Genomic DNA, 12,816 nt, shown 5'->3' with positions numbered 1-12,816 from the left:
AATGATGCTTTTCTGATCCACCTCGTTCTCCTTTCCGACCCATTCCCGATTCTCTACTCCTAATGTCTGACATGGTAGCCTTGCTTCCACGTTTTTTGTCAAAAAAAAATTTCTCACCTCTCATTGGTTTTTGTCTCTTTATATTTACAAAAAATCTGGGAGTCCATACATAGTTCATTCGTTCGACCCTCTCGCACGACCTCTCGCTCACACCGATTTCTTTTCGATTTTCAAAAAAAAAGTACGTGAAGCATCAACCCCACCGATTTGTATCCAAAGAAAGCACACCTTTCAGATTTGGTTTTTATTACCGATTTTTCTTGCCATAGATAGTAGGCCAAATCCCACCTAATCAATATCTTCCTACAAAAATTTCTTGAGCCCATACATTGAATCTAGAAATCCCGGATCCCACTTATTTTTTATTGATCTGATTCTGAAGCCCACCTCTTTCTTGCGGCGGAGAGGCGCCATACTTAACGCAGGTGATGGCAAAGTATCTCAAGTTTGCATGCCAATGATATTTATCGGACTCGAAAGACGATGCATCCATTCAAATTGGGCATCGCTTCTACACGGCATTCGGTTTAACCCGCCAAATATTTCCCACGCATAAATGGTTATTATTTTTAAGTATGGCACCCAAATAATTCATCCATGACATGTCTTGAAATTAATTTATTGTACTGATTATTCAGAACATGAGTTTTAGATTTTGTAGTCCAAAAAGATGATAATGAAATTGAGAGAAGAGAGTATGCCTAGGATCTATGAACATGATGTGTGACAAGAGATGGTATGACTTCTTCAGAGAACCATCTTGATCCTTCTTTTTTCTTCATATATGGCCAACCATTGATTATTGTGGTGCGGAAGCTCATGAGCGCTAGAGATTGTGGCGCTATTTAGAGGGTTGGGCGGCAACTCGGGTAGACGGAGGTAGTGCGTGACAAAATTTGTTGACTGTTGATGGTGGAGGCAAGCGGTTTCGTAGGTAGAGGTGGGCGGGTGAATAGACTGGACGAAGAAAAAGGTATGCAGAGGGAGGAAGAAGAGTAGTAGCAGCAGCGGGTGTTGGCGGCGGAGGAGAGGCAAGGGGTTAGCGGTCTCGAGTGCGGGGTGCGGGAGGTCGTGGGCACCAAAATGGTGGTAGGTTTTAGAGGAACGACTAGCGTCAGCGTTGACGGAGGTGGTGACTTGAGCAAGTGGCGACGTGTGGCAACACTCGCCGGCTGTAGGGTGGCGGTGGTAGGTGCTTAGGCAGGGAGAGGCGGGCGGGTCGATAAAGTGGTCAAATAAAAAATATGCGGCTACAGGAGGAAGACGAAGAATTAGAGGCAGGTCATCGTTGGATGAGAAGGGGCAGGGGATTAACGGATTTTAAGGCGGGGTACAGGATATCTCAGGTGGCGGAGATGGTGGTGGTGTTTAGAGGGATAGCCGACACATCATGTTAGAGCATTTCGTTTGCACCATCCATCCCGAACAATCACGGAAAATAGAAGAAATTGCTGGAACTATGTTATAAAGATCTATTTGGGTGAAGAGATGAGGAATAATGTAGTTCATGACGGTCATTTTCAACGTCTACATATTTTCAGCCTTGTCGGCACATGAACACATAGAGTGAGGGGTGCGTGGGTTGAAAGAGTGAGAGGGCTGGTTGTGGTGAGAGAGTGACTGAGGTCAGAATAAGGCTAGGCGGTAAGCTAAAAACTGGATAGACAACATTTCTGATTATGAGAGAATTTCTTAAGTGCATCAAGTAAATTTTAATTTGTAACATATTTTTAGTTAGATAATCGCTCTATATGCATCCATCGTCAAATTGTTTTTTTAATCAATTTACATTGCAAGTAAAGTAGACTTCAATTATTACCCAATTACGCCCACGCTATCTTTTCTCTACATGTGAAATTTAACTTGCGTTATGTTTATATAACTTCAGCAAAATATTTCAAAAGCCCGTGGCAACGCACGGGCATTACACTAGTCAGGATAGGAGAGGAATTCATATTGGTACTACGCACCAATTCAACTATATCAGCCCATTGTCTAAGCAAATCATCGGTCAAACGACGACGAAAAGCTAACTGGAAGTTACCAGCTACTACCCCCTTTCCAGTTTATAGGGCTCAATTCAAAAATCTCACAACCAAAGTAGATGGTGAGTGGTGGAATAATTTTTGCAGTTTGCAAAAGCACTCAATTAATGCGCTCGTTTTTTTCTTAAAAATATGTGTTTACCAGTGCATTAATTGCAATGCACGCATGCATAAAGTACATGCATTGGTCAGTTTTCTCTTAATTCTTACATACAATGATTTAATGCAACTTGAAATCTGAACATATGATGAGGAACAATCAAACTGAGACTTATAAAATGGGAAACCTAAATTTTTGAGATAAACCCTATAAACCGGAAAGAAAAGAGTACAAAACTCTGAAATAGTACACTTTCGTTCCTGATATATCTCGAATAGATGTGGCGTTTGGTCACATAAAGGAGTATTACTGTGCCAAGGATTCAGCCACAATCTAACTGAACTAGTACAATGCTCGTGCGTTGCCACGGGCCTTTTAATTCTTTTTTTCTGATTGCATAGATAAGCATAATGCACTTCCAATTTCACATGTATAGAAAAAAATTACAGCAACAATCGAAAAATGTACTTGATGCAATGTATTTTCATTATTCCACTTCACTTGCATCTCCTAAAATATCAAGAATATTGTCTTCAGCTTCCTTCACACAGTACTTGAGCAATTATAGTAAAAAAAAAACTTTGTTGGCTTGTAACATCCTGCATGAGTACTTCATACAGTTAGCATGAAGATTTCACATGAAAATGTAAGAACGTGCAAACATAGAGTACTCAACTTGTAAATTGGATGAACCAATTTTTTACCATTCCATGAGAGTATATTAAAATCAAAAACAAAATAACTCAACACATTACTGGAATAAATAAATATTTATTATCTCGATTATAATGATGATAAATAATTGTATGTATCTTGAATATAAAAATAGAATAGACAAATATGAACAGCCTCCCACAAAAAGGAAAAGCCATTCCTCGCCTCTCACCACACAAGCACATCACACATCCCTTATCCCCACCGTATAAGGCACAACTTCAGCAACTCACATGGCGTAGTCTTCACCTTCTCTCCCTGCCACTGCGCCTCTTGTCCCGCCACAACACGTCCCCGGCTCCTCTCCCCACCAGCCATCGCTTCCTTTCCCTGTCTATGGGTCAATCTGTAGCGTAGATCAGCGACAATTGTTGGCCTAAATTCTATTGTCTGCACGCAGTGACTGGTGGACCACGCCCGACCGAGGAAAGCAGCAACGGGGCCATAGGTAACAGACATCGACAACGTCGGTGGAACCAGAAACAATGCCATCAAACATGAGCGGCGACCTTGACCAAGCTCCATGTACGTTAGTTCTTCCCCTTTCTTGTCATGTTTTGTCTCTGTTCTCAAATGAATTATTCATATATTCAACAAACATAAAGAAAAATAATAATCTCGCGTGTATCTATGAAATAAAAATTGTGCAGCAAACTTGCAGTGAAGTTTGCTGATAGTGAATTTAATTGCTTATATGATGAATGCAGAAAGAATTTCTAAGAGATAGTAACAACTAACATGAAGTAAATCCGGTAGTCCATTGTTGATTAGAAATGTATGCTAATATGGCTCACAGATGCAATAGAACAAAGGAAGGGTTGCACTTGAAGATCAAATAGGACAACTCTGAGCAGTCTATGGTCACAAATTGTTTAGGCCCTAGATCTCAAGCATCAACTCTAACAGGAAGGGAATAAAGTGAACCAACTTCACAAGAAACAAAAATATTGGATTTCTATTTATATGATATGGGAGTCATAGACAATTGACATGTGATGATATTGCATGCTTGTGATGTGGTAGATAAATGCATCTCCTCGTCATCTTTCTATTCCCCTCACTATCTCACAATCGTTTCTTCTTCGTGTGTTTCTCATGGGGCCAAGCATAATCATTGATATGAATAGTCATTAAAATATCAAATCACTACAACCAACAATCCATCATCACTGGAGCCCTCTACTTTAAAACCGGATGACTCCCACCTCACCTTCACCATGGCGCCCACTCTCCTTCACACCCCGTGTTCGTGTCGATCCGCCACCGCCATCAAGAGGGAGGAGGCATGCACCCCCGGAGCCAAGAAATGTAATCTGATGTCTCCTGATCTATTACCACATTGTAACATAGAGTTGAAATGTCATGCATTACCATGAAACAAAAATATGATGTCCATAAACAATGTATTTACCCTTCTAACCTAAACAAAAAAAATTATGACTTGATGAAAAAAATATGAATAGCTCATTCATGCAATTTGATACAAAGTCATCTCTAATGAAACGCTATTTGCCATATTTTCTGAAGTAGGAAAATTATTTCGCCCAGACAACCGTAACTCAACAGAATACGAGTTAACGATTTCCTCAACACTGAAAAATACAAATTAATATAGTATTCTTTTAAATAGTGTCATGATTCAAAAATATAAATTAATATAGTATTGTTTTAAATAGTGTCATGATTCTTCATATGTGTAACAGTATATTTGGTACATAATATAGTACTCTTTAAAATCTTTGATGTATCAATAATGAACCATATTGAGTCTCCGACCACTCCCTGAACTTCTTCCGTTCCAAGTCATGCCGCTCCTTCCAGCGCATCGTTAGTAAGGGTACACGTGCACGCACATCTCAATCAATGTGTGTATTTCCAAAAAATCAACATATGTGAATTTAAGTGGAATGCACACAAGTACAAAATTGAGCCTGTGTGTTACCAAAATATAACAATGCACTTAACATGTGTCAAAAAACATATAGTTGCAATCAAATTCTGAAAACTCCATTTCGAAAATAACATGGGTTACTTCTCTGTTCTCAAAGAATTATATAAAAAATCTTCAAACCTTCCACATTTTCGAGAAAACGCAAGAGAACTCATTCGTACCTTCCACATTCTGTCTTGGTATTTGTTTCATTCAAATACTGCTCTAATAAACTACACTTTAGCCTAAGATTAATGGCGTAAGAAACATAAATAGAAGATCATTACATGAATGATGTATGCATAGCATATTCCTAGCACGGCAACCAAGTGATATGGCTCTCGACTTGGTATGTATTAGCATCACAACTTTATGTGCTTACTCAATCCACATCACACCCGGATGTGCATATGCTTCAAGCAAGCTCTGGTTCAAGCTAACCAACCATGTTATCTCTTGTTTCTATCAATTGCAGTCCTCCCGTCGTGCTTAGCAGGCCCTGAAGTCCTCTTTTCCACACAAACAGTTAAGAGTTCATTGATTAGTGTCATAACAAAAATGATGCAAACAGATGAAACTATCAAGGCAACAAAGCTTCTAGACGAAACAGAATAGCCATTCAACCTCTGACAAATCAACAATATAATGACGATTAGTGCTATATGATTTATTAAATTATGGGTAAAGCTCAGCAACGACATGTTTTGAAATCAATAATCATGTAAGATTGATCTTCTCACCAAATTAGATGAAAAGTAGCGACCCGTCTTATTTTCAAGAGGCAACAAGCTCGGCTTCAAAAATGAATTAAGAATGGAATAAGCAAACAGAGGTCACGTCATCGACCAGACTCAAAATGGTAGTCACTTCCCTTTTGTTAATGCAGCCAACATAAATTTGAATTAGTCATAACCTGAAGGTGGGCGATAGTTACCAAGTGATAAACACACAAATACCAAGAGGCCTAGCAGCCACCTGCCGAAGAGAAATCACTTATTCTACACATGTTTGGTATATCCTACGTCTGGGCATACCTCAGGCAGACCAAAGATGCAATCTTGTAGAACCACATATCTAGTTGGCAGTGTATTTAGAATGTTACTGTGAATACTTCGTATGTAAAACTAATTAGAGACAGACGAAGGAATAGGTCATACGTACCATGTGCAAGATTTATCTCATGACGGCAGAGACGTTGATGGTATCGATTTGTTATCAATTGTTAGTAAGGGGACAACTGAGGCATCCCTACATGAAAATCCACTATCCTATGCCTTATCTTGCAAAATACAGAAATAAACAAAGTGGTCAACCTTCAGAATATTGGTACCAAGCATGGTGAGTCAATTTGCCTCTTCTCTAGAATATATCCTTTTGGAAACAAAGAATTAGGCAATACAAACAATAGAGCATTATTACCATGCAACGGAAAGATAGCTAATTTTCTATACATTAGATGATGATTGCTCCTCTTGCACATTCCATATTTATGGTGCATGCAGTTAAGAGCGCAAGGAAGAAAGGGTGCTTACATAATGGTGCCATATTTTTGAGATGCACCATTTTGAATACCTTGTAGTAAACTCTAGCTGATCATAAAACTGAAGAGAGCACTATTAGTGCATTCAAAGTAAACACAAAGGAAAATAGTAACAGATTAACTACCATTCTAGTAGAATGCCCGTGCGTTGCCACGGGCTTTTTATTTATTTTTATAGGTATAGATCTTTTTCTGATTGCACCTATATCCATATCAAATTTCCTATGTATAGAAAAGATAGCCTGCAACAATCGAAAATAATTGAAATCGACTTCACTTTCAATGTAACTCAGCGATGTATACAGAGAGAAATGATTCAAATGATTATATGTTACAAATTAAGATCCATTTGATGAGAACTAAAAAAAATATCCATTTGATGCGCTTAAAATTTCAGTTGTATTTAGCTTCATTTGCATGGCACTTCAGCAAGTATAATAAAAAAATCTTTCTAAAATGAAAACATCCTGCACAAGCAATATATATAATTAGCAGCAAGATTTCACTTGGAAAATAAAATTGCTCATGCGTTACAACTGGGCATACATTAGTTTGGTTTTCGACTTTAATCAAGTTAACGTATACCTATTGATTTCTCATGCACATCTGAGTTTACTCTTTTTTTATTAAATAAATCACTTAACATTTCTTTCTTCACCAACTATCTCTGCAACACCGGTCCATGTTCACCACCTCATTTAGGAGGAAGCTCATTGCATGACAATTTGTACCATAAATCATGTTTACTACCCAAGCAACTACATACCATGTTTCAAATAAAGAGAATGATCAAATGGGGAGGTGAACAAGATCTCTAGCTCCTACTAAGAACTCGAAGTTTTATTGTTCGGGAAGAGGCCTTCGACGATGAATATTTTGCCTAGAAACATGGCATATATTCTGAAAAAGGTTAATATTGATGGAGAAGGCATAGAACAAGAGTTACTCAGATATAAAGGAAATGCTTTTCAAGTTTTCAACCACTTAAGATGGAACAAAACATCTGAGCTCACTTGTTAACTAACAGAAAATCAAATGATTATTTGTTGCAGCTGACTTTTCTCCTTACTACAAAAATATAATGTGTTCCATAATCAAGAAGCTCTCTCCGGCTAGCAGTAGTTGCAATATCTGCCGTAATAGTGAATCGAACAGATGAGAAGCTGTGAAAAAATTAGTATGCATTAAGCAGGCTCTTGGTGTAACACAGTAGTATTGGTTTCCTTGGTAGGCTCTGTAGGATTGAGTTGTTGTCTAATTAGTAGACTACTGTGCACATTTTTTATTGACCTGCATGTGCCCAGTCCATTCTTCTTTGTTGGGCTCATTCTTTTAAGAATTGGCACTATGGCTTGCAATGTATTTTCAAAGGAAAAAATGGTTCTCAACCCAAGTGGTTTCAATTTCGAACCAATCTATGGTTGGTAGCCAAGGTCATGCTTACTAAAACAAATCTCTGAAAAACATGGAAGCTTGCATAAATGTATTTTGAATCTCTGTTCAAACCTAAACAATTTGCAGAAATTTTCAGAACTTTTAGCCATGAACACATAATTAGTTCCTCTCTAGTTGAAAGAGAGGCACATATAAACCCATCGACACATGGACAGTGACTCCTTGCATTAACAAACCATTTGATTCTTCTGAATGAAAGACCTATCAAAAGCAGCTGAAATCTTGAAATACTCGGACATATCTGCATATGCCTTTATTTAGTAAAGGAAAATAGATGTAAGGTTATCTCAGGTGTTCTGTTCATACACATGTGTCGGGTTAGAGTTAAATTGGCCAACATCTACAATTACAAATTTTTAATGATGCCTTTACTTCAGCAAAGCATAACACTGGAAACTTTGGCTTTGTTAAAATACCAGCTAAATCTTGACTTAATTTTCAGAGAACTTAACGAACAGTTAATTCTTTTAGTAAACGGACATTTCTGAATCAAGATATTAGGTTTAGAATGCAGCTAAAACATTTTAATCCAAACATAAGTACTCCATTGCACAAAAAAACGTAATATTTCAGACACGGTCAAATATAAACACAACACATAATCTCAATAGCAGTTGAACCAAGTTTCACCCCAAACATCCGGATCAATCATGAATATAAAACTTCAACCTAAACCTAGCAAACCATGAGAACAAAATCAGGCCCTTGTCAATGCAATCCGAACCTCCGGCGAACCAAAGGAGTAAGAATGTAGTGATTCACATAGCATCCCACCAGCCCAGCGCACAAAATTATGAACATATTTTGGCACCATACCGAGTCCTGATTTTTGGCATTTAACTGCAATCAAGACCAACTAAGAAAATCAGCATCCTAAATGATTTTTAGTAAACATGGAGTAGCATTTCACCACAACAGTGTAGACATTTGAGGACCCTCGCCCCCACCCAAGATCAAAATCTAATGGCAAATTCTCCAGTAAATCTGACAAATAAAACCCAGCCCAACTCCTACTAATAAATTCCCCGCACATGCACAGATCTTAAACCCAAATCCGCACAAACTTGACCGAGATTGCTTGGGGTGCGTAGGGATTCAGTAAGAGAGGGGTGGGGGGAGCTCATGGATGAAACTGGAGAAATTTGTGTGCTTGAAGATGAAAACTCCAGCGAGCACCAGACCACGAAGGTCGTGTCCAACACGTCACTCCACCAGACCGCTGCTTCCGTCGATGGGCTGTCCACCATCTCGTACGTCTTGAGCACAAACAGTGCTGGCCCACCGCCTCCTCCAGCTCCAATGCGCCACCACGACGCCTTCGACCTGCAGCAATAAGGGCAAGTACAATAGTCTAGATAGTATCTATCTGTAGCGGCTCTCCATATCATCTCTAGATATCGATATAGACAACTTGTACAGTGGGCTGTCTTTCTAGCTGTCTATAACATTTGAAATTAGAAGAACTTCACAAAGTAGATGATGGAGCCTCATCATCTTTCGCCCTCGTTGCTAACCTCATCCCTATCTAAGATCACTTACAGTGAGGACTGTTCCACTGCCACCATAGACACACAGCCGCAGATGCATATCCCCTCCCATGCATCCGCCAGATGAAATATTTGGCAAGTTAATGCAACCATTAGAGAATGAAATCAATTAGAAATAAGAAGTACAGAACATTGCAATCTATTCACTCGGTATGTGAGCGTAACTGAAGACTGATAAATTGGAAGGCAAGGAATCTGTTTGCCTTTCGTCATCCATGATTATCTGATCACAGTTACGAGGAAACGAAAAATCTGTACCATGTTACATACCACATGGAAATCTTTCAACCATCAGTACAGGAAGACCCTGATACAGAGCCACCGAGATTCAAAATAATTCTGTTAGTTCCGTTGTACGCCGTAACCACCTGCAGCATACACGGGTGTTCTATACTCGATGTACTGGACTACTGGCGAACACCAACACCACATAAACTCTTTGGTGCGGATTCTAACTGACGAATGACCGGCTCATCTGGACACAGAGGCAAAACGTTGTGTCCCAATATACATAGTTATATATTGTGGGCTCAGTTGTCCAACTCATTTATGTTGAAATGTCTAATGTAACATTATTTTTTAGCATGATAATTATAAAACGGCATTGCATTACATATAAACTACCAATGAGATGTACCAGAACAATTGTCGCGAACCATAACAGAGAACTGTTACTACATACTCATATTCCGCGAGCATAATTTTCTTTATCTCTTCATACATCATCCCACATTCCCACTACAAACACACCAGAATTGATCCGAGCAAGGGTAAACCATTGAGCATTGTAGCAGGCCAACAACATGGTTTAAACTATCTCGATAATAGTATTCATAGGTAGACAGAGGTTTGCAAATATACTCACAAACTTCGATGGAACTACCTTCAGGATTCCAACAATTATAGTTGATGTATTTTTTTTGCGGGGAGTTGCTCTCAAAATTGTTCTGTATGAAGCGCTAGTTCAAATATGAACAACAGCTAATTACAAATCTGAAGAATTGCTCTATTAACTCACTTAACAAAAGCTCTGTTCACTGCATAATTATCACGCAGGTTGAAGTGGGTTATTTGCCTGTGATTTAATAATAAGCATATAAAAGCATCATGTGATCTTATCAGTTTTGAGAAGCAAACCTTGGCACCATGGCACCGCCAACTCTTCATCTAACATTGTATAAACTCTCTCCATGTATGACGAGTAAAATAGAACGAGTTGAAAGATGAGAAATCACCTGCAGTTGCATAATAAGAACAGATGTGTCAGTAATTAAAGCGCCTCTGTGGTAATGGGATGAACAAGGCAGAGGCTGAGCCGTTCGTGCCGCTGCGCCCTGCCACTACTTTGGATGATATAATAGCAGCGGGCAGTGAGTCCATCGCCACTCTCAGACCAGCTACGCCATGCTCTTGCACCGCCGCCGTCACGTCGATCGTAAGCACCCGGTGTCGACCGTTTGAAGAGAGAGGACCAGAGATGGCACAACCTAGCTCGCTTGATCTGTCATGCTGCTGCAGCCGCTGCCCGAGCACCCTTGCATCTCGTCCTCCACGGCAGCCAACATAATCCCCCCTTGATATTCTTGGGTTTACTCTTCGTTTTGCTGCTCGTGACGGTACACATATGCCTGCTTGTCTTATTCCTCTTCGTGGTCTTCCAGAATCCTGATCCAGCAGAACATAGCAATCATCTTCTTCTTCTTTGGCTATCGTCCCTTGAACAGCAGCCAGCACGATCTTCTTCGATCATCATCAAGAACACAACACGTTGCCTTCCTACCAAGAAGAAAAATATGTACGAGAACTTTGCAGCAAGAAAAATATGAACGAGAACTTTGCAGCAAGAACACACCACGTTGCCTTCCTTCTCTGCATCCTTCATCATCTCCTTCCGAGAAGACAAGCTGCGTGATGTACGTCCTCCTCGCTGAAAAGCCGGTCGACACAGAAGCAGAGGAAGCATTAAGGCCTGAGGCCGAAGTAGGCCGTGAAGCCCGTCGCGGTGTTGAAGAGGACCGGCGGCGGCGGCGGCGCACGAAACCCTAGTGCGTACGAGGGTGTCAGGGAGAGGAGCGGCTCACGCTCGAAGAAGAGGTCGGTTCGGTGGAGCAGTAGGGGCGGTGGCAGAGCGGGATATGGGGCGGCGGGGCGGGAGATGGGCCGGCGGCGGTGGAGCGGGGGAGGAGGGAAAGAGAGAGAGGCCCCAGCGGGAGGGGTGGATCGAGAGGAGCGTGCGTCGAGGGGATCGAGCGTAGGTTTTTTAGTGCGTGGGGGAGGATGAAAAAAAAACCAGCGAAAAAAACCGGACGAAAATGGTGGGACGAAAATAAACCCGGAACGGAGACTACCAACTGAGACATTAGGAGTAAGATTGTGACTATTCGTATTAATTTTTCTGCCAGCAAGGTAAGCATTTTTCACTTTGAGAATGTTTTTCCAGAAAGGAGAGTCATTAAATCCAGGTTTAACTGAAGCTATGATTTGGTTCCGGAAATACTTAGATTTGACAATCTTCTGCCATAACCCCTCTTGTGTTTCTAATTTTCACCACCACTTAGTCATCAAGCTGATGTTTTGTTTTGGCAAATCCAGAACTCCAAGACCCCCTCTCTTTTTTGGATCTACAAATGACCTTCCATTTCACTGAATGATACTTGCATTTGCCGCCCCCTCTCTCCCAAAAGAGACGTCTACCAGATTTGTCAAAAAATAAAATAACAATGTCTTGGTAAAGTGCATAGACCTTGTTAAAGACAATTAAACAATGAATTATGTCTCCCAAAAGAGACGTCTACGAGATTTCTCATGTCTGTAATTCTCTGTACAACCAAGTTCACTCTTCAGGAGTCAGTAAAAGATAATTACAGGCTTGCATCTAAACCTTTTCAAACTTCATTAGTGATTGATAAATAAATAAACCACTTTTAAAGTTTGCATTTCTACCGTTCATGTCCAGCATGGTTCTTCAACATAAGGTGCTAATTTTGTTCCAAAAGGAAAACTTTTTCTACATTGACCCATTCGAAAAATGAAAAATGATTTACAGGGCATATTTTTCGTATTTAGAGTCGCCAAGAGCCAAGTATCGTTCATATGTCCTACATCGTCATTCCTCCAATTCACTTAATACCCCCTAATTAGAACCAATAGGAAGAATGTAATTCCCTTTTTTGCCCCATGAATAACCAGAATAAGTACTACATATTCTAATGTAAACCATTTAAAAAATATTCTTCAAAGTTTTAACATTCTTCAAAGTTTCTACCTATATTTTCATTCTTTTATGAAATTACATATATATAGTACTCCCGCACGACACTTATTTTAGATTGGAGGGGGTACTATTCATGCACTTGATGAATTGCTAGCCCATGCCGCCATGCGGGCTGATGACTAGTACGCATAATTAGTGGCAACAGACCTGA

At 39.9% G+C, this 12,816-nt stretch overlaps 1 long non-coding RNA gene across 1 annotated transcript; it reads right to left on the bottom strand.

Annotated features, from left to right (window-relative positions):
• Window positions 1-2,607: 2,607 nt before the first annotated feature.
• Window positions 2,608-11,237, bottom strand: LOC141041958 (uncharacterized). The gene is made up of 2 exons (XR_012203732.1): window positions 10,627-11,237; window positions 2,608-9,167 (listed from the first exon to the last, which is right to left on the bottom strand). It is a non-coding gene; the product is annotated as an uncharacterized lncRNA (long non-coding RNA).
• Window positions 11,238-12,816: the final 1,579 nt, after the last annotated feature.

This window comes from Aegilops tauschii, chromosome 1, assembly GCF_002575655.3.
Source record: "Aegilops tauschii subsp. strangulata cultivar AL8/78 chromosome 1, Aet v6.0, whole genome shotgun sequence".
NCBI lineage: Eukaryota > Viridiplantae > Streptophyta > Magnoliopsida > Poales > Poaceae > Aegilops > Aegilops tauschii.
Note: the sequence above shows the minus strand (reverse complement) of the source record. Positions and strands in the feature narration are given on the sequence as shown.